Genomic DNA, 21,142 nt, shown 5'->3' with positions numbered 1-21,142 from the left:
ATCATCCAATGTGCAATAGAGCTGTTTCTTTATCATCCACGGTGGAATAGAGCAGTTTCTTGATCATCCACATGGAATAGAGCTGTTTCTTGATCAGCCACAGTGTGTATCCCCTTACACTGTGTATAAGACAGTAGTTTAGGAATTGTTAGTTAGATTACTTGTTGGTTATTACTGCATTGTCGGAACTAGAAGCACAAGCATTTCGCTACACTCGCATTAACATCTGCTAAACATGTGTATGTGACAAATAAAATTTGATTTGATTTGATTTAATAGAGCAATATCTTGATGATCCACAGTGGAATAGAGCTGTTTCTTGATCATCCATGGTGGAATAGAGCTGTATCTTGATCATCCATGGTGGAATAGAGCTGTTTCTTGGTCACCCACAGTGGAATAGAGATGTTTCTTGATCATCCATGGTGGAATAGAGCTGTTTCTTGATCATCCATGGTGGAATAGAGCTGTTTCTTGATCATCCACAGTGGAATAGAGCTGTTTCTTGATAATCCACGGTGGAATAAAGCTGTTTCTTGATCATCCACAGTGTAATAGAGCTGTTTCTTGATCATCCACAATGGAATAGAGCTGTTCCTTGATCATTGACGATGGAAGATAGCTGTTTCTTGATCATCCACAATGGAATAGAGCTGTTTCTTGATCATCCATGGTGGAATAGAGCTGTTTCTTGATTATCGACGATGGAATAGAGCTGTTTCTTGATCATCCACAGTGGAAGAGAGCTGTTTCTTGATCATCCATGGTGGGATAAAGCTGTTTCTTGATCATCCACAGTGGAATAGAGCTGTTTCTTGATAATCCATGATGAAATATAGCTGTTTCTTGATCATCCACAGTGGAATAGAGCTGTTTCTTGATCATCCACGGTAGAATAAAGCTGTTTCTTGATCATCCACAGTGGAATAGAGCTGTTTCTTGATCATCCACAGTGGAATAGAGCTGTTTCTTGATCATCCATGGTGGGATAAAGCTGTTTCTTGATCATCCACAGTGGATTAGAGCTGTTTCTTGATCATCCACAGTGGAATAGAGCTGTTTATTGATAATCCATGGTGGAATATAGCTGTTTTTTGATCATGCATGGTGGAATAGAGCTGTTTCTTGATCATCCATGGTGGAATAAAGCTGTTTCCTGATCATCCACAGGTGAATAGAGCTGTTTATTGATCATCCATGGTGGGATAAAGCTGTTTATTGATCATCCACAGTGTAATAGAGCTGTTTCTTGATTATTCACAATGGAATAGAGCTGTTCCTTGATCATTGACGATGGAAGATAGCTGTTTCTTGATCATCCACAGTGGAAAAGAGCTGTTTCTTGATCATCCATGGTGACATAGAGCTGTTTCTTGATCATCGACGATGGAATAGAGCTGTTTCTTGATCATCCACAGTGGAATAGAGCTGTTTCTTGATCATCCATGGTGGGATAAAGCTGTTTCTTGATCATCCACAGTGGAATAGAGCTGTTTCTTGATCATCCATGGTGACATAGAGCTGTTTCTTGATCATCGATGATGGAATAGAGCTGTTTCTTGATCATCCACAGTGGAATAGAGCTGTTTATTGATAATCCATGGTGGAATATAGCTGTTTTTTGATCATCCATGGTGGAATAGAGCTGTTTCTTGATCATCCACAGTGGAATAGAGCTGTTTCTTGATCATCCACAATGGAATAGAGCTGTTTCTTGTTCATCCACAGTGGAATAGAGCTGTTTCATGATCATCCAATGTGCAATAGAGCTGTTTCTTTATCATCCACATTGGAATAGAGCAGTTTCTTGATCATCCACATGGAATAGAGCTGTTTCTTGATCATCCACAGTGTGTATCCCCTTACACTGTGTATAAGACAGTAGTTTAGGAATTGTTAGTTAGATTACTTGTTGGTTATTACTGCATTGTCGGAACTAGAAGCACAAGCATTTCGCTACACTCGCATTAACATCTGCTAACCATGTGTATGTGACAAATAAAATTTGATTTGATTTGATTTGATTTAATAGAGCAATATCTTGATGATCCACAGTGGAATAGAGCTGTTTCTTGATCATCCATGGTGGAATAGAGCTGTATCTTGATCATCCATGGTGGAATAGAGCTGTTTCTTGGTCACCCACAGTGGAATAGAGATGTTTCTTGATCATCCATGGTGGAATAGAGCTGTTTCTTGATCATCCATGGTGGAATAGAGCTGTTTCTTGATCATCCACAGTGGAATAGAGCTGTTTCTTGATAATCCACGGTGGAATAGAGCTGTTTCTTGATCATCCACAGTGTAATAGAGCTGTTTCTTGATCATCCACAATGGAATAGAGCTGTTCCTTGATCATTGACGATGGAAGATAGCTGTTTCTTGATCATCCACAATGGAATAGAGCTGTTTCTTGATCATCCACAATGGAATAGAGCTGTTTCTTGATTATCGACGATGGAATAGAGCTGTTTCTTGATCATCCACAGTGGAAGAGAGCTGTTTCTTGATCATCCATGGTGGGATAAAGCTGTTTCTTGATCATCCACAGTGGAATAGAGCTGTTTCTTGATAATCCATGATGAAATATAGCTGTTTCCTGATCATCCACAGTGGAATAGAGCTGTTTCTTGATCATCCACGGTAGAATAAAGCTGTTTCTTGATCATCCACAGTGGAATGGAGCTTTTTCTTGATCATCCACAGTGGAATAGAGCTGTTTCTTGATCATCCATGGTGGGATAAAGCTGTTTCTTGATCATCCACAGTGGAATAGAGCTGTTTCTTGATCATCCACAGTGGAATAGAGCTGTTTATTGATAATCCATGGTGGAATATAGCTGTTTTTTGATCATCCATGGTGGAATAGAGCTGTTTCTTGATCATCCACAGTGGAATAGAGCTGTTTCTTGATAATCCATGATGAAATATAGCTGTTTCTTGATCATCCACAGTGGAATAGAGCTGTTTCTTGATCATCCACGGTGGAATAAAGCTGTTTCTTGATCATCCACATGGAATAGAGCTGTTTCTTGATCATCCACAGTGGAATAGAGCTGTTTCTTGATAATCCATGGTGACATAGAGCTGTTTCTTGATCATCGATGATGGAATAGAGCTGTTTCTTGATCATCCACAGTGGAATAGAGCTGTTTATTGATAATCCATGGTGGAATATAGCTGTTTTTTGATCATCCATGGTGGAATAGAGCTGTTTCTTGATCATCCACAGTGGAATAGAGCTGTTTCTTGATCATCCACAATGGAATAGAGCTGTTTCTTGTTCATCCACAGTGGAATAGAGCTGTTTCATGATCATCCAATGTGCAATAGAGCTGTTTCTTTATCATCCACATTGGAATAGAGCAGTTTCTTGATCATCCACATGGAATAGAGCTGTTTCTTGATCATCCACAGTGTGTATCCCCTTACACTGTGTATAAGACAGTAGTTTAGGAATTGTTAGTTAGATTACTTGTTGGTTATTACTGCATTGTCGGAACTAGAAGCACAAGCATTTCGCTACACTCGCATTAACATCTGCTAACCATGTGTATGTGACAAATAAAATTTGATTTGATTTGATTTGATTTAATAGAGCAATATCTTGATGATCCACAGTGGAATAGAGCTGTTTCTTGATCATCCATGGTGGAATAGAGCTGTATCTTGATCATCCATGGTGGAATAGAGCTGTTTCTTGGTCACCCACAGTGGAATAGAGATGTTTCTTGATCATCCATGGTGGAATAGAGCTGTTTCTTGATCATCCATGGTGGAATAGAGCTGTTTCTTGATCATCCACAGTGGAATAGAGCTGTTTCTTGATAATCCACGGTGGAATAGAGCTGTTTCTTGATCATCCACAGTGTAATAGAGCTGTTTCTTGATCATCCACAATGGAATAGAGCTGTTCCTTGATCATTGACGATGGAAGATAGCTGTTTCTTGATCATCCACAATGGAATAGAGCTGTTTCTTGATCATCCACAATGGAATAGAGCTGTTTCTTGATTATCGACGATGGAATAGAGCTGTTTCTTGATCATCCACAGTGGAAGAGAGCTGTTTCTTGATCATCCATGGTGGGATAAAGCTGTTTCTTGATCATCCACAGTGGAATAGAGCTGTTTCTTGATAATCCATGATGAAATATAGCTCTTTCTTGATCATCCACAGTGGAATAGAGCTGTTTCTTGATCATCCACGGTAGAATAAAGCTGTTTCTTGATCATCCACAGTGGAATGGAGCTTTTTCTTGATCATCCACAGTGGAATAGAGCTGTTTCTTGATCATCCATGGTGGGATAAAGCTGTTTCTTGATCATCCACAGTGGAATAGAGCTGTTTCTTGATCATCCACAGTGGAATAGAGCTGTTTATTGATAATCCATGGTGGAATATAGCTGTTTTTTGATCATCCATGGTGGAATAGAGCTGTTTCTTGATCATCCACAGTGGAATAGAGCTGTTTCTTGATAATCCATGATGAAATATAGCTGTTTCTTGATCATCCACAGTGGAATAGAGCTGTTTCTTGATCATCCACGGTGGAATAAAGCTGTTTCTTGATCATCCACATGGAATAGAGCTGTTTCTTGATCATCCACAGTGGAATAGAGCTGTTTCTTGATAATCCATGATGAAATATAGCTGTTTTTTGATCATCCATGGTGGAATAGAGCTGTTTCTTAATCATCCACAGTGGAATAGAGCTGTTTCTTGATCATCCACAATGGAATACAGCTGTTTCTTGATCATCCACAGTGGAATAGAGCTTTTTCTTGATCAACCAATGTGCAATAGAGCTGTTTCTTTATCATCCACGGTGGAATAGAGCAGTTTCTTGATCATCCACATGGAATAGAGCTGTTTCTTGATCATCCATGGTGGAATAAAGCTGTTTCTTGATCATCCACAGTGGAATAGAGCTGTTTCTTGATCATCCATGGTGGAATAGAGCTGTTTCTTGATCATCCACAGTGGAATAGAGCTGTTTCTTGATCATCCATGGTGGAATAGAGCTGTTTCTTGATCATCCACAGTGGAATAGAGCTGTTTCTTGATCATCCACAGTGGAATAGAGCTGTTTCTTGATCATCCATGGTGGAATAGAGCTGTTTCTTGATCATTGACGATGGAATAGAGCTGTTTCTTGATCATCCATGGTGGAATTGAGCTGTTTCTTGATCATCCACAGTGGAATAGAGCTGTTTCTTGATCATCCACAGTGGAATAGAGCAGTTTCTTGATCATCGACGATGGAATAGAGCTATTTCTTGATGAGCTCTATAATATGAGTCCAATACCACTTTTCACAGGGTATGGTATACATCATTTAATGTTCAATGTGTCTGAAATGTTGGTTTGAAGTGTTGAATCTAGCCCAAAGCTAAAAGTCTAGGAGCTCCATGCCAGCCTTGCCTTGTCACTGAACAATGTCTCAAAAAATACCATGTAAATGTCAAACACTAAAGCTGGAGATCAGACTGACTTGAGACTGGAAGCTATTGTTATCCGAGTGTCAAGAGAAGCTATTTTGGAGAGCCCATTACAAACCAGGGCAGTATGACCAAGCTACATTTTCATTTAAGCCAAAAAGTGCCGTGCTGGGTTCGTATCTGTGCTCAGGCAAAAATGATGTCGCTTTGGGCTCATCAGCCATATGGTGAGAGCACTGATTAGGACTTAGCCTTGCTGAGAACAACACCATCCCATAAGTAAAATATGGAGGTCCATCTGTTTTTGTTTGGTTTGTTTCACATCTTTCCAACGTCCTTATCTGATTCAAGGGGACAATTCATTCAAGTGTCCACTTGGCTAACCAACAGGTACCCTCCTCTCAAAAGGCATCAGCTTAGTCACAACTAGCAACATTAGCGTGTTAATTGATTTAAAACAAAGCATCCATTCAGAAATGAGTCATGTTAAATTTCAATGTGACCACTGCCAATCATGTAATAAAATGGCTGATTTTAACGAAATACAGCCCAAACGCAGGAAGGGTTTCCTTTTCGGGTTATACTGTACTAACAAACTTCTGGAATATTTGAAAAGATACTTTAATAAAAGGTAGTATTCATAGTTTGTGATTCTATGCATGCTCAAATACCCCAACAATCTCTCCTGATGCACATCCCCAATATCTTGTTAAAAGCACTTCACGTGTCCTTTAAAATGGGTCGTCTACCTGCAAGCCTGGCTACACCATCTGAGAGCTCCAAAATCCTCTACTCAGAACGCACTCTCCTGCAGCACAGTGAGAGTCTATGATTGATTGAATGCCTAGGCAGATTTGGTTTGATGTTATGCTGTAATCCTGCAAACACCAGGTTTTAACGATTCTTCCACTGCCCCTACTACAGCCTCAGCACAACAATCATCAATACTTTTAGTAGGTTATAATTTGAGAAAAAAATGCTTTTATAATCAAACAAACAAAATGTAATGGTGCGTAGCTAAAACAGTCCATTTAAAAACCTGCAGAATCACAAATCATATTGCATGATTTATACATCTACAGATTCTATACCTTAAAATACAACATAATAGAGCAACTAAAATAGAAATTATAGCTCTTTAAGATAATGATCTTCATTAATGGGTAGACCACCCAACATTTAGCCTCGTACTACCACATTGATCTTACGAGCTTACATAAATGATTCGCTACACGGATCCTTACAGCGTATAATTTATGTAAGCTTGCGAGCTCAGTGTGGTATACGAGGCTACTCAACAATGGCTTTTGACCAAAACCAAAGAGTCTGGATTAATTATTTAATCTGTCAACTTTTTATAAATCCATCAAGCCAAAATGGCATTGATTCTCTTCAGACCTTTGATAGAGCAGCAGTCACAACATAATGTGCAGCTTGTCCCAGATGTGGACACTCCTTTTCACCGGCTGCTATTCTGTGAATAATTTGATATTGCACCTGAGTTCTATGTAGATTTCAAAGGGCTACAGGGGATACGCATTGTTCAAGTATTTTTTTCCCAGGCAGATGCCTCAAACCTGAGATATTGAAATAGAAATGTTGGGTGGCTAAGCAGCAGTCCTCTCCTCACACTGATTTCCACATAAATGGCATCTTTGAAGACCGTAAAATGCACAGCAGATCTCACTGTCTCATCGGCAGAAGACTCTCCCCCCTAAAACTATTGGGCTGACAGCCAACTGCCAAGTGTCTTCCTCCTTCAGTTAGCTGATCTGAGGATAACTGTCATGTCAAAGTTCAAAGTTCTGCAGAACTGTCAACATGCTTTACAGACACTTACAGACTAGAGATCTCAGAGCTTCATGATGTGACTATTCTGTGCATTACAGTGACATAGCTTGCTAGCTTGAGCAGAAACAAAGGTTGACCACCATGGAAACGATGTTAGTAAATAGTGCATAATAGTTTATTTATTAGACCATCATTAGAGATTTGATATGTTTTCATTGCTTGTCAACCTACAGTACCAGTCAAAGTTTGGACACACCTACTCATTCAAGGGTTTTCTTTATTTTTACTATTTTTGTACTTTGTAGAATAATAGTGAAGACATCAAAACTATATAAAAACACATATGGAATAATGTAGTAACCAACAAAAGTGTTCAACGAATCAATCTATAATTTAGATTCTTCAAAGTAGCCACCATTTCCTTGCTACTTTGAAGAATCTAAAATATATTTTAATTTGTTGCACAAACGCACACTAACAATGACTACATTTCATCTGCCCAGACCCGCATGCTCACACCCCCATCCCTAGTGACTGCCTTATTGTTGCCACTTGGCCTTAAATGGTAGCAATATATTTTTCTTGGTCGCACATGATATTTCAATATTTATGCCTGCCTGTCCCAAAAATAAAGGGATGGGGCTCTGCAGCTGCATGTCTATCACGGTCACTTAATCAACTTCTCCACCCCGACCATGCATCAAAGGGGTATCCATGTGCTATTACTGTGCTAATGCCACGTGCTCAGTCCCATTAGAGAATTTCTCTGCCATTAGCTCCTTTTTATCCTGTAGGAAAGCCTTTTTTCTCATCATAAAGAAGCTTACTGCAGCCTGGCATCCAATCATCCAGCAAACTAAACACAGAGCAGCTGCTGTATAAGAAAAGAGAACATTAACTGGATAAGCCAGACATTTCTGTTTGGGAACATTCATCTTCTCAAGGACGTATAGATTTTCACAATGACTCTCTAAAACAGCATACAGTATTGTGAACCATTGCTTCATCATGTGTATGGTAAAATGTCAGCTACGTGCAAATGCAATGCAATTAAATTATAGGAGGAAATGTACAGGGAGAGGGAACATTTACAACAAAAGGAAACATTGTATTGCCCTGGGGAAACACAACGTTTACAGAATAACTGCTGTTATTGATTGTGAATTGTTGGCAAGTTGTTTAGTTCATTAACAGTTTGTTGACAATTTATAAACCCTTTTGCTCAGTCAAATAGAATGCATCTATCTGTTTAAAAAATATATAAACATGCTAAATCAATTTTTAGTAATATAAAATAACTAAATGAGCCTGTCGTTAATCATAAATAGTAGGTTTGATTGTGGTGGAGTGGAGAGAAGGTATTATTGCTAATCCTGGTCACCCTTCCGCATCGCAAATGGCACCCTATTCCCTATATAGTGTACTACGTTTGACCAGAGCCCTAATCAAAAGTAGTGCACTATATAGAAATAAGGTGCCATTTGGGACATATATATATCCCCTTAATGAGGTCCATATTACCAGTCAGGGGTAGAAATATGGTCTGATGACTGGACTGGTGAGTGAATAAAAAGCCCATCAACACTGACTGAGTACATGTATCATTCACCCAGCATCTCTACTGAGGATGTTTGTCATTTACTGGACAAAAAAGTAATCATCTCAAAGAGAGCCATCAATTCTGAGAAAAGGCATGATATGCCTCTATAAATCATAGGGCAGCTAAACATTGAATTCGCAAATACATTTTTTAAGCACATCTGTAATTATTTGTTGTTTCTGAATGTCATATAGACTGCTCTGGTTTTGGTATTCTAATAATGGAAAGTATTTATAGAGAAATTTCCAGGTGTCTAAACACAAAGCTTGTGTGCTCCCGGACATGCTTGTATCACTCTTATCAATATGATGGTTGACCCTATACTTGTCAGTATTCAGCCACACATTTCCTCCTGGCAGGGACAACTGGTAGCTTGCCATGTCTCAATGCATTTTGAGAGACAGGTTTGCTGTGGGCAGACAGGGCCTGTTATGCCACTGTTGTTTTGCATTCCAACGCATATTCCTTCTGAGTTGGTGGTTGGTGCTTTGTTTTGTCATTTCACATCTCATGCAAGTCAATGTCATCCCCCTGTTGTGTTCGAGCCCCTTGGTACCCTGTAAACGGAGAGGATCGTTTTTTAAAACCACTCACTCTTTCCCTATAGACTGATACATCAAATACAAGAATGTCACTCACTGAGTACATATTTACAGGTTTGAAATTCTCCCAAGATCTTGCGTTTATTTCAAGATTTGCCACTTTGTTTCTGACACTCATACGGTAGGTATCTAAAAAATACTGTATATTCACATTTGGAATGTTAGTCATGCAACAAAATGAACTACTTGTAACAATTTTCCTCCTCTTCTGAGGAGGAGTAGGAAGAATCGGACCAATCTGCAGCGTGGTAAGTGTTCGTCATTTTAATCAACTGCACTGAACACTAAAAATACAAAGTAACAAAAAGAACAACCGAAACAGTTCCGTCTGGTAAACTACATACAAAGTCAGAAAACAACTACCCACAAATCATAGTGGGAAAACAGGCTGCCTAAGTATGGTTCTCAATCAGAGACAATGATTGCCAGCTGCCTCTGATTGAGAACCATACCAGGTCAAACACATAGAAATAGAAATCCTAGAAAACACAACATATAATGCCCACCCCAACTCACGCCCTGACCAAACTAAAACAGAGACCTAAAAAAGGAACTAAAGACAGGACGTGACACTACTATTATATATGAGCTCAGTCTACAGTTGATCAATGATCTTCAGCTCTAGGCTTTTATTTGAAACATGACCCTTCATCTAGGAACTGAGAGCGTGTTGAACTAGCAAGCTTGTTGTTTCTACACTCCTATAAGCAATAAATGATCAGCTGGAGGATCTTAAGTGCATTTTAGATACATATCAAGTAATACAGGCATCAACACATCACACTAAGTACAGCCCATTACATGGATTTGGGTCTGTTAAAAATATTCAGTTATTACACTAAAAGTGTCTCCACTCCAGGACTGTTCCTTTGAGCTATTTATCAATTCCCTTACATCATACATTCTCTCTATAATTGTCATATCGACTAATTGCCTATTGGCATCATTCTTCAATGGGGTACCACAGAGGACAGCATGTCCATAGCAGCAATGCAACAGCAATTGTAAACTCATAATATACACAAGTATACTTTTTGCTCTACAGAGAGTATTTTAGAACAATCTTTATAATTATCCAGTAAGATGCAAGCTCAGTCTGACAACCTCTACTTCAAACTCTAATGTGCTGTTTCATTAAAGATGAAAAGGAAGGAATAATCATGGAGAACATGGCGGGACTATGAAAGAAAAGCTTATTAGTATCTCTTTATACATGTCCTTCAACCAGCAACAACACTTCTTATTGTGGGTATGAACACATTCAGTGTGCTGAGCTGCATTAGATGAGGAAGTACAACTACCGGGCACATTTGAGACGATTGGTTAGCAAAAGTATGGCAAGTGGCATAGATTATTGAGGTTGTTTCTATCCTGCTGAAGAACTCTACAGGCAGATTGGACCGGCTACTGTTTTAACATCAGACAGCCATCCGATCCAAACAGAGGAAATTAAGTGGTTGTGCTGTCCCGTACAGTTGCTGCTGGGCTGGTTGACCCAGAATAGTTCATGCTTTTTCTGGTTTGACTGCAGGGAAGGGTCAGCAGAGATGTCTGCTACAAAATGTACTACAACACTACTTCGTTCTCAAGGCAATACTGTAGTATCAAATTCTATTGGCGCTAACAATCAATGCAGCACTCATAGGGCCGAAGGAGTCCTAGCTGACCAAACATATTAGAGAGCATAAAACTTTTTATTTTATTTTTTTTATTTATCCAGGCAAGTCAGTTAAGAACAAATTCTTATTTTCAATGACAGCCTGGGAACAGTGGGTTAACTGCCTGTTCAGGGGCAGAACGACAGATTTGTATCTTGTCAGCTTGTGGGTTTGAACTTGCAACCTTCCAGTTACTAGTCCAACGCTCTAACCACTAGGCTACCCTGCCGCCCCGCCGCCCCAACATGCAGAGTGTTTGCAAATGATGATTCCCACAACAGCAATTTATGCATCATGGACGTCAAGGTTAGTGGGCCTTTACTAGGTAGCTTTGAGCCCTGCTCTCCCTAGCACTAAGGCCCATAGTAACTACAAACTCCTTAGTGCAGGGGTCGGCAACAGGCAGCCCGTTAGCCAAAACTGACCTGTAAGTGATTTTGTTGACCCCCCAAAGTGTTTTGGGATTTTAGTTTTTAGTTAAAAAATATATTTACTAAAATCATTGCAAATAATAATTTGTTCTTAACTGACTTATCCAGGTAAATAACGGATTTTTAAAAAATCTCCTTTTGGGCTTGTGGTCAATTTATAGTGTACTAATTATTGTAATAATGTTCTGGCCCCCCGACCATGCGCACCACCAAAAAAACGGCCCGTAGTTCAATTGAATTGCCTACCCCTGCCTTCTAAGCTGCAAAGAGCTTAGAGAAGTGCTAGTCTGGGATATCAGCCTAATCAATATCATCTGATGCAGCTACTGAAAGAATATCCAGATCAATGTCACCTTCCTTGATTCAAAAAGCAGATATGGTCTAAGAGCTTGACTGGTTGGCTTGGCTGGCGACTACAGTGCAGCAAACACTAGTTCATGTGTGGATAATAATATCATATCTCTTCATTGTAATTCCCTTATAAAGACAGTGACATCTATGCCCTGTAGCAGTAGTCTAAGGCTGTGCTAATGGAGGAACGGCCACATTGTAGAGGAGCGGTTCTTGGAGGAGACAGGTGCCACCTGTAATCTTGTTATCTTTGCTCCATAGAGTCAACAGAGAGGCTGGGAGGCTGATTTGTAGCTTGGATATAATAATGCTCTTTAGCATTAGCAGAAGGGACAGTATGAGATGCTCCAAAGAAAATGACATGGTCAATATGTCCATCTTCCATCTGAATCAGGATATTAGGATTCTAATGAACCTAGCTCAACTTGACCTTACCTGTCATTGGAAATACAGTAACAGTCAAAAGTTTGGACACACCTACTCATTCAATGGGTTTTCTTTATTTTTACTATGTTCTACATTGTAGAATAATAGTGAAGACATGTAGAAAACAAAAAAGAGTTATATATATTAGATTTTAGATTCTTCAAAATAGCCACCCTTTACCTTGAGGACTGCTTTGCAAAAAAAATGGCATTCTCTCAACCAGCTTCCTGAGGAATGCTTTTCCAACAGTCTTGAAGGAGTTCCCACATATGCTGAGCACCTTTTGGCTGCTTTTCCTTCACTCTGCAGTCCTACTCAATTGGGTAGAGGTTGGGCAATTGTGGAGGCCAGGTCATCTGATTCAGCACTCCATTACTCTCCTTCTTGGACAAATAGCCCTTACACGGCCTGGAGGTGTGTTTTGGGTCATTGTCCTGTTGAAAAACAAATGATAGTCCTGCTAAACGCAAACCAGATGGGATGGCGTATCTCTGCAGAATGCTGTGGTTGCTATGCTGGTTAAGTGTGACTTGAATTCTAAATATATCACAGACAGTGTCACCAGCCAAGCACCCCCACACCATCACACCTCCTCCTCCATGCTTCACGGTGGGAACCACACATGCAGAGATCATCCATTCACCTACTCTGCATCTCACAAAGACACAGCGGGTGGAACCAAAAATCTCAAATTTGGACTCATCAGACCAAAGGACAGATTTCCACCAGTCTAATGTCCATTGCTCGTGTTTATTGGCCAAAGCAAGTCTCTTCTTAGTATTGGTGTCCTTTAGAAGTAGTTTCTTTACAGCAATTTGACCATGAAGGCCAGATTCACGCAGTCTCCTCTGAGCAGTTGATGTTGAGATGTGTCTGTTACTTGAACTCTGTAAAGCATTTATTTGGGCTGCAATGAACTTATCCTCTGCAGCAGAGGTAACTCTGGGTCTTCCTTTCCTGTGGCGGTCCTCATGAGAGCCAGTTTCATCATAGCGCTTGATGGTTTTTGCAACTGCACTTGAAGAAACTTTCAAAGTTCTTGACATTTTCCAAATTTACTGACCTTTATATCTTAAAGTAATGATGGACTGTCATTTCTCTTTGCTTATTTGAGCTGTTCTTGCTGTTCTTGTATTTTATCAAATAGGGCTATCTTCTGTATACCACCCAAACCTTGTCACAACACAACTGATTGGTTCAAACTCATACTGGGAAGAAATTCCACAAATTAACTTTAAACAAGGCACACTTGTTAATTGAAATGCATTCCTGGTGACCTCCTCATGACACTGGTTGAGAAAATGTCAAGTGTGCAAAGCTGTCATCAAGGCAAAGAGTGGCAACTGAAGAATCTTAAATATAAAATATATTTTGATTTGTTTACACTTTTTTGGTTACTACATGATTCCATATGTGTTATTTCATAACTTTGATGCCTTCACTATTATTCTACAATGTAGAAAATAGTAAATAAATAAATAAAAACTTTGAATGAGTAGGTGTGTCCAAACTTCTGACTGGTACTGTACATCTGGTTCTACCTTGAGTCCTCATCTTCGCTTCCCAGTCAATCAACTGCTCACTCTCATCATCAAGCTATAGAGGTGATTTCTGTTCTTTAAACACCATGTGTTTCTGCCTCTCTCCATCCAATGGTCCTTTGCTCCTCTGTTACAGTGTGCTCCCTCCATGCTGACTGTGGTGACCAGCTGTGTTCTCTGCTGCCCTTCAGCTCCATCCTACATCTCATGCTTTGCATGCCACATGTACCAGGTCAACCCTTTGGCTCCCCAGCCCCAGGACCCAGCCTGGTTTATCTGCTAATGCCAAGAGAGACCCTGGTCTGACCCAGGACGAGATGCACGCTACAGGCCTATGCTCATCACCCAGGTCCCCTGGGGGTACTAAAAGCAATTTCCCCTTATTCAGATTTTAAGCTCAACTTTGGGGGTGGCTAAAGGAAAGCCCTTAGGTATAATATGTATCAACCGACTGATCATTCTAAAGGTTGTTTGCTTAGTTAGAATACCACATTTTACATGAGCAAGTCAAACAGCACTATCGTCTAGTTTCATTGTTTCATAACTAATCTTTAGTAAAACAGTATGCACATTTTTTGTTAACACTAACACTCGGGAGGCGAAGGTCAAGTCATGCGTCCTCCGAAACATGACCCGCTTAACCCAGAAGCCAACCACACCAATGTGTCGGAGGAAACACCATTCAAATGACAACCAAGGTCAGCCTACAAAGTACTTGCCTCCCAGAAAGAGTCCCTAGAGCGCGATGAGCAAAGGAAAGCCCCACCAGCCAAACCCTCCCCTAACCCGGAAGACGCTTGGCCATTTGTGCACCGCCTTATTGAACTCCCGATCACAGTTGGTTGTGATACAGCCCGGGATCGAACCCGGGTCTGTAGTGTAGGCCTCTAGCACAGCTACGCAGTGCCTTAGACCGCTGCGCCACTCAGGAGGCCCTTTTCTAACAGAAATTGCTGGCAATGGGTACTTTTTCATGAAATGTGTACTGAATCTACTGTGCCTACTCCTATTATGAGCAGTAGTACAATAGTGAATGAATTTGGCTATATTGCTTCCTGTGAAGTTATCTTACACATAACAAAACAGATGTTATTGTTTTATACAGCTGTTTGACATCCAGACCTCATTGAGTACAGCTCTATAGTGGGTAGGCTATGCATAATCATTTTCAAATCCAGATTTTCTTTCATTCTCCCAATACAGATCTGGTGGTTTTGGCATGTCTCTTCCCTCTCGTTTCTGCAGTGACTGATAAAACCCATATCAGTCCTGATTTCATAATGCTAACACATGATAGCAGCAACCAGAGCAGCTGCTGTAACACAATGCAACAGACTGGCAAGCCAGAGAGGCTAGATTAATCTCACCCTGCTGCCTATACTGCCAACCTAGAAAGCAGCAGCAGCCTTCCCACCTATCTGCTTGTGGATCTGTTTAACTATTCCCTATTGTCATTTGAAATTATTCTCACATATTTCTTGATATTGTGTGTATTCATGTATCAATATCAAATCCATGTAGTCAGTATTTGTATTTATTATGGATCCAGCTACTCTTCTTGGGGACCGGTAAAATGAAGGCAGTTATACCATTTAAAAAAACATTACAATACATTCAGATTTCACAACACACTAAGTGTGTGCCCTCAGGCCCCTACTCCACTACCACATATCTACAACACCAAATCCATGTGTACGTGTGTGTATAGTGCGTATGTATTATCATGTGTGTGGATGCATCTGTCTGTGCCTTTGTTTGTGTTGATTCACAGTCCCTGCTGTTCCATAAGATGTATGTTTATCTGTTTATTAAATCTGATTCTCCTGCTGCATCAGTTACCTGATGTGGAATAAAGTTCCATGTAGTCATGGCTCTATGTAGTACAGTGTGCCTCCCATAGTCTGTTCTGGACTTGGGAACTGTGAAGAGACGTGGCATGTCTTATGGGGTATTTAGTTGAGGTTTAGGGTTTAGTGAAAGATTTTGCACAATCTTTTTATTATCAATTTCTCTCAGCCAATCATCAGTCTTTTGTGTAAGTGCTGTGCTTGTTGAGTGTCCGTCCATATAAACTTGCTATAAGTCTGTTGTCAATTTGGTTTTTTAAATGGTATTGTATCTAGTCAAACATATTGTTTTCCCAAACTTTGCTAAGGTTGCTAACAGGCTGATTGGTTGGCTATTTGAGCCAGTAAAGGGGGCTTTACTATTCTTGGGTAGCAGAATGACCTTTGCTTCCCTCCAGGCCTGAGGGCACACACTTTCTAGTAGGCTTAAACTGAAGATATGGCAAATAGGAGTCGCCACATAGTCCGCTATTATCTTCAGTAATTTTCCATCCAAGTTTTCAGACCCCAGGAGCTTGTAATTGTTGATAAACAACAATCATTTGTTCTCCTCTTCCACACTCACTTTACGGAATTCAAAATTACAGTTCTTGTCTTTCATAATTTGGTCAGATATACTTAGATGTGTAGTGTCAGTGATGTTGCTGGCATGTCATACCTACAGTTGCTAATCTTGCCAATGAGATAAATCATTTCATAAATGTGTCATGTGCAACGTCCGTTTGCTCCTCATGACACACTACGGACCAACAAATAGTATTGACATCAACAACAAAGGAATCACTACAAAACCTATTGTATGACCTCTTATACACACTATATTAGGCCTAGCCTTTGGAACTTTGGTTTTCCTAGATATGGCTACTATATTGGAGGCCAAAAGTCTGTGTAGCCAATAGAGAGTCAGAGTCCCGAGTGTGGGAACAAACATAGTCTGTCTGTAACGGCATTCATCCTCCTCTTCTGAGGAGGAGTAGCGAGAAGGATCGGAGGACCAATGCGCAGGGTGGTAAGTGTCCAAAACATTTATTTTAAGACATAAACTGAACACTATGAAATACAAAACAATAAATGTGAACATGAACAAAACCGAAACAGTACCGTGTGGCAACAAACACTCACACGGAAACAAACACCCACAATTCAAAAGTGAAACCCAGGCTACCTAAGTATGATTCTCAATCAGAGACAACTAACGACACCGGCCTCTGATTGAGAACCATACTAGGCTGAACTCAAAACCCCAACATAGAAAAACACACATAGACTTCTCACCCCAACTCACGCCCTGACCATACTAAATAAAGACAAAACAAAGGAAATAAAGGTCAGAACGTGACACTGTCCCACAGTTGGGTAAAGAAAGTTTGTAGTCACAAAGTATGCAGGAGTCATGAGGCAAATAGCAAAATAGCAAAATGCACAAGAAAAAAACAACATATAATGACTTGGGGCTAGTAAGTTCAACGTGATCAATACATATTGATGATTTCATTCCTGTGCTGTTTATTACTACCCTGATAGGTTGACTGATCACAGTTTGAAGCTTTTTCTTGAGTGGGCAAGTTGATGAAAGCCAGTTAATATTTAAATGACCCAGAAAATATACTTCTCTGTTGATATCACTTACATTATCAAGAATTTGGTCTATAGCAGCTTCCCACAAGAATGGGCTTTCGGTGAGACAGAAGAACCCATAGCCATATTACTTCAACAGTATGTATGATAATGTGTATGATAATGAGGCTCTCATGATGGCTGATTTCATTAGGCAAAGGCATGGCACCAGAAACCTGGATATCTACTGAAACACGGTCCAATGTGCTGACAAGCAAGAGAAGGGATGATAGCCTATCTCACCCCAACTGCTGCATAGATAGTCCAAATCTAAATACACAACAATCCACTGGGTACACACTGGTTGACTCAATGTTGTTTCCAAGTCATTTCAATAAAATGAGGGTGAACCAACGTGGAATAGACATGGAATTTATGTCTTTGCCCAGTGGGAAGGCCTGTTGCACTTGTTGTTTAATTTATTCATAACACTAATCCAATAGGGCTCAAGCGTATTAACGCAACTAAGAATAGACCTCATTAACCTCTGTGTTCAGATATCTTTACAAGCCACTTATAGCAGGCCCTTATTATGTACAGACATGGAGCACGTATTTAAAATACATAACCTGGTGCTGCAGCTTCAAATGTCAATGGTTCTGACTGAAACAAATGCTTCAACAGCTCATTCAAATATTCAACATGCACACCCAAAGCAATAGATATCCTAAACTCTATAAACCTGGGGCTATTGATTCCTATTGTTGTAGTCTTCATACCCATAAAGGACCCAGTACTTTGCACCACGCATGGCTAGGTTGTTTTATCTGTGTGATGAATGTGTGTCTCTTATCTTCACCTTTGAAGGAATCCGTCCAACAGGGTGTGGCCATTGCAACACATAAACCATGTGACAGCTCCTCTCCGTCTCAGCACTTCATTGCACTGGGCAGGCTGGGCAGCTGTGGAGAGGTGGTGCCCCTGATGTGCCAGAACATGGAGTCCCATTCCTGATTGAGATGGATGAGCAGATAACGCAGCTCCACCTGGTGAACGGTACTAACCAGTGGTGGAGTGGCACTGCAAGCTTCTATGTAAAATGCATGCGGCATACTGCACTACTGATGTAGCAACTCAGCGAATCGATGTACACAGTTTCCCCTTGGTATGTGAAAGGAGAGTGGGACGAATTTAAATATGAGGGGATGTATGCCTCATTTAATGGTAAGCGTTTTGATATTTTGCCTCCATCTCTCTTTAATGGATTTACAACATTCACTACTACCCTGTTTACATCTGACATCTCACCTTATTTCTCCCATCTACATTGCCTGAGTGTACAAAATATATAATCCTATGAAACCCACATGCTGACCTCTTTGAGCCCTCTACTGAGTCTGAAGACTAGGATTGGCAAGGACACAAATACCTCCTATCTCTGGAGATTGCCTACAGAGACAGCCCCTATTATTCCAGAAACTAACAACATAAATATTGAATGCCTGAAAAAGAGAAAGGAGAAAATAATCCTAAAAAAATGGCTACCTTTTTGAACATAAGACTACATTCATACTGAGGTCCATCAGAGTGGTTGGACAGCGAATAATACCTTCGCTAGCTGCTAGAGATAATATTGTGTTGCCATTGTTTTTTAACGTTTGCATAACTCTGTGTTGTTGTTTTTGTCGCACTGCTTTACTTTGTCTTGGCCAGATCGCAGTTGTAAATGAAAACTTGTTTTCAACTGGCCTACCTGGTTAAATAAATGTTAAATAAAAAAATAAAAAAATAACTTATTTTTTGATTTCCTATGTTCTCTTTTGAACTAAATACATAAAGACTCTTAATAAACATTTCAAAGACTGCATCACTTATGAGCACATTAATTGGTGAGCTAACTAATGAATTTGCATATTGTCCTGTATAGTAACGCCGCTTTCAGGAGTCTACCTAATACAACCTGTAGTTTTCTATGGCTACTTTGTTACGTGGGAAAAGGCTAAATGGCGCTATTGTAAACTTACAACCAGATTCAGCACCATGGTCAGCTCTGAGCTCGGAATGCTGAATTATGAAGTACAGCACCACTGGCCAGTGGACAGCGACCGTAATACACAGGGTCAGCTCTGCTGCCGCACTGTAGCATTCTAGTCTACTCATGATCATTAATAATAATTAATATATATATAGAAAAAAATGCCGTTACATTGGGCTTCGCTTCCTTCTCAAAGTCGCGCCTATGGGTAACGTTAAGTCTATGAGAAAAGCGTGCCTTGATTTGCAACCCATGGATAAAAATTGGAACATTCACATTCGTTCCTTATGCATTCGATTAGTCGGTACTGAACTTAATAATAGACGGCTGTAGCTTAGCAGTCAGTGTCCCCAAGCGGCCATTGGGCTTTTCTACAGTGATACACATTCTCCAGTGCTGCTGCTAACTTGAGAAAGTCGACGTTGTGCTGATGCAGACACGCCCGTGCCACTTGCGCCCAAACAGGCTGGTCTGTGCTTTCAACCAACATTGGCAACTTCAATGGAGGATTCAACTGACGTAGTTATGTGTGGCCCATGTGTTCTGTATTCAAGCACCTTTTGATCTGAATGCCCACACAGCTTCAGTGGTTGTAGCCAAGCAACACAAACATATGATAATGAATGCAGAATGCATGCTGCTTCTACAGACACAGACCGGTCTTGAACCAAATCTATTATCTGACTTTGATCCCTCTGGTAATTTGATTACACACATCACGTAGAAATAGCCTAATTAGGGTCCATTACAACGAATCCATATAAGGGTAAGTATTCCTTAGGAAAATATCCTTATAGGCAGCTGCATGACTCTCCACCACACAGATTAAATTCCAAACCAGGTGAATAACCCAATACTGCGAAAGGTCAATTGAAATCTTTGTGTGTTACGAGGCTACAATGTCAACCATCTCATATGAAAATTAATATGAGTCATCTATCAACATACAACAATCTTATTATGTTGGTTGCTTTACCCAGGCTGCCCGTTGTCTCACAGCACTAGTTGTAGGCTACAGCCTACTATTTATCATCCTCATTTATCATCTTGATAGGACGCTTTTGCGCCTATACAGATGTAGGTTACAGGCTACGTGACTTAAATCAGCAAAATCATTTAACAAAACTGGTCCAGAGCATCAGACGCTATTTATATCATAATGCAATTAGTCAGACACTACTTTAAATTGAATAGCCTATGCGGCATGCACGCATTAATAGCCTATAGTCTATACTGACAAATGGCAGAGCAGTTTCTGTTAGCATCACCTGAACATTAAATATCTATCAAGATATCTGTAAGCACTACACACAATATCAAATCATCCACCAACGTGTGAGGCCGAAAAAAAGTGTAGAGCACAACACTAATTTGCCATTTATTGAGCATGCAATTGCTGTGATCAAAGATAAAATACATGACTGACTTACCTTTACGGGTGTTATTAATAGGATACGCCGCGGATGTTTATGGGTAGGCACATGGGCGTTATTTCCACTGTTCAAACATTGTCTTACTGAAGCATTTTTAGCCGAAGAGGAGTGAAATTGACGAGAAAGGTATAACCAACAACGGGTTGACTTTAACTTCAGAAATTGGTCGACAAATTGTTAGGCGAAGTCCTTTCTTAAACCATAATTATCAAAAATCCAGTGACCGAGGCAGATGTCATGGGAAAGATATATCCCTGATACCTGCATCGGGTTAAAACCCCACCTTAATCCCAATACAATCCAAGTGAGACTGAAAAAGATATGCAAACGAAAAACCAAATCCGAAATCCAGCTATCGTCCCAGGAAAGTGTAGCCTGTCAAATGAGTAGCCTGTCAAGTGAGCCTTGCCGCTTTGAATAAGACACGTT

This window comes from Oncorhynchus masou, chromosome 13 (genome assembly GCF_036934945.1).
Source record: "Oncorhynchus masou masou isolate Uvic2021 chromosome 13, UVic_Omas_1.1, whole genome shotgun sequence".
Taxonomy (NCBI): domain Eukaryota; kingdom Metazoa; phylum Chordata; class Actinopteri; order Salmoniformes; family Salmonidae; genus Oncorhynchus; species Oncorhynchus masou.
This window is presented reverse-complemented; position numbering follows the sequence as displayed.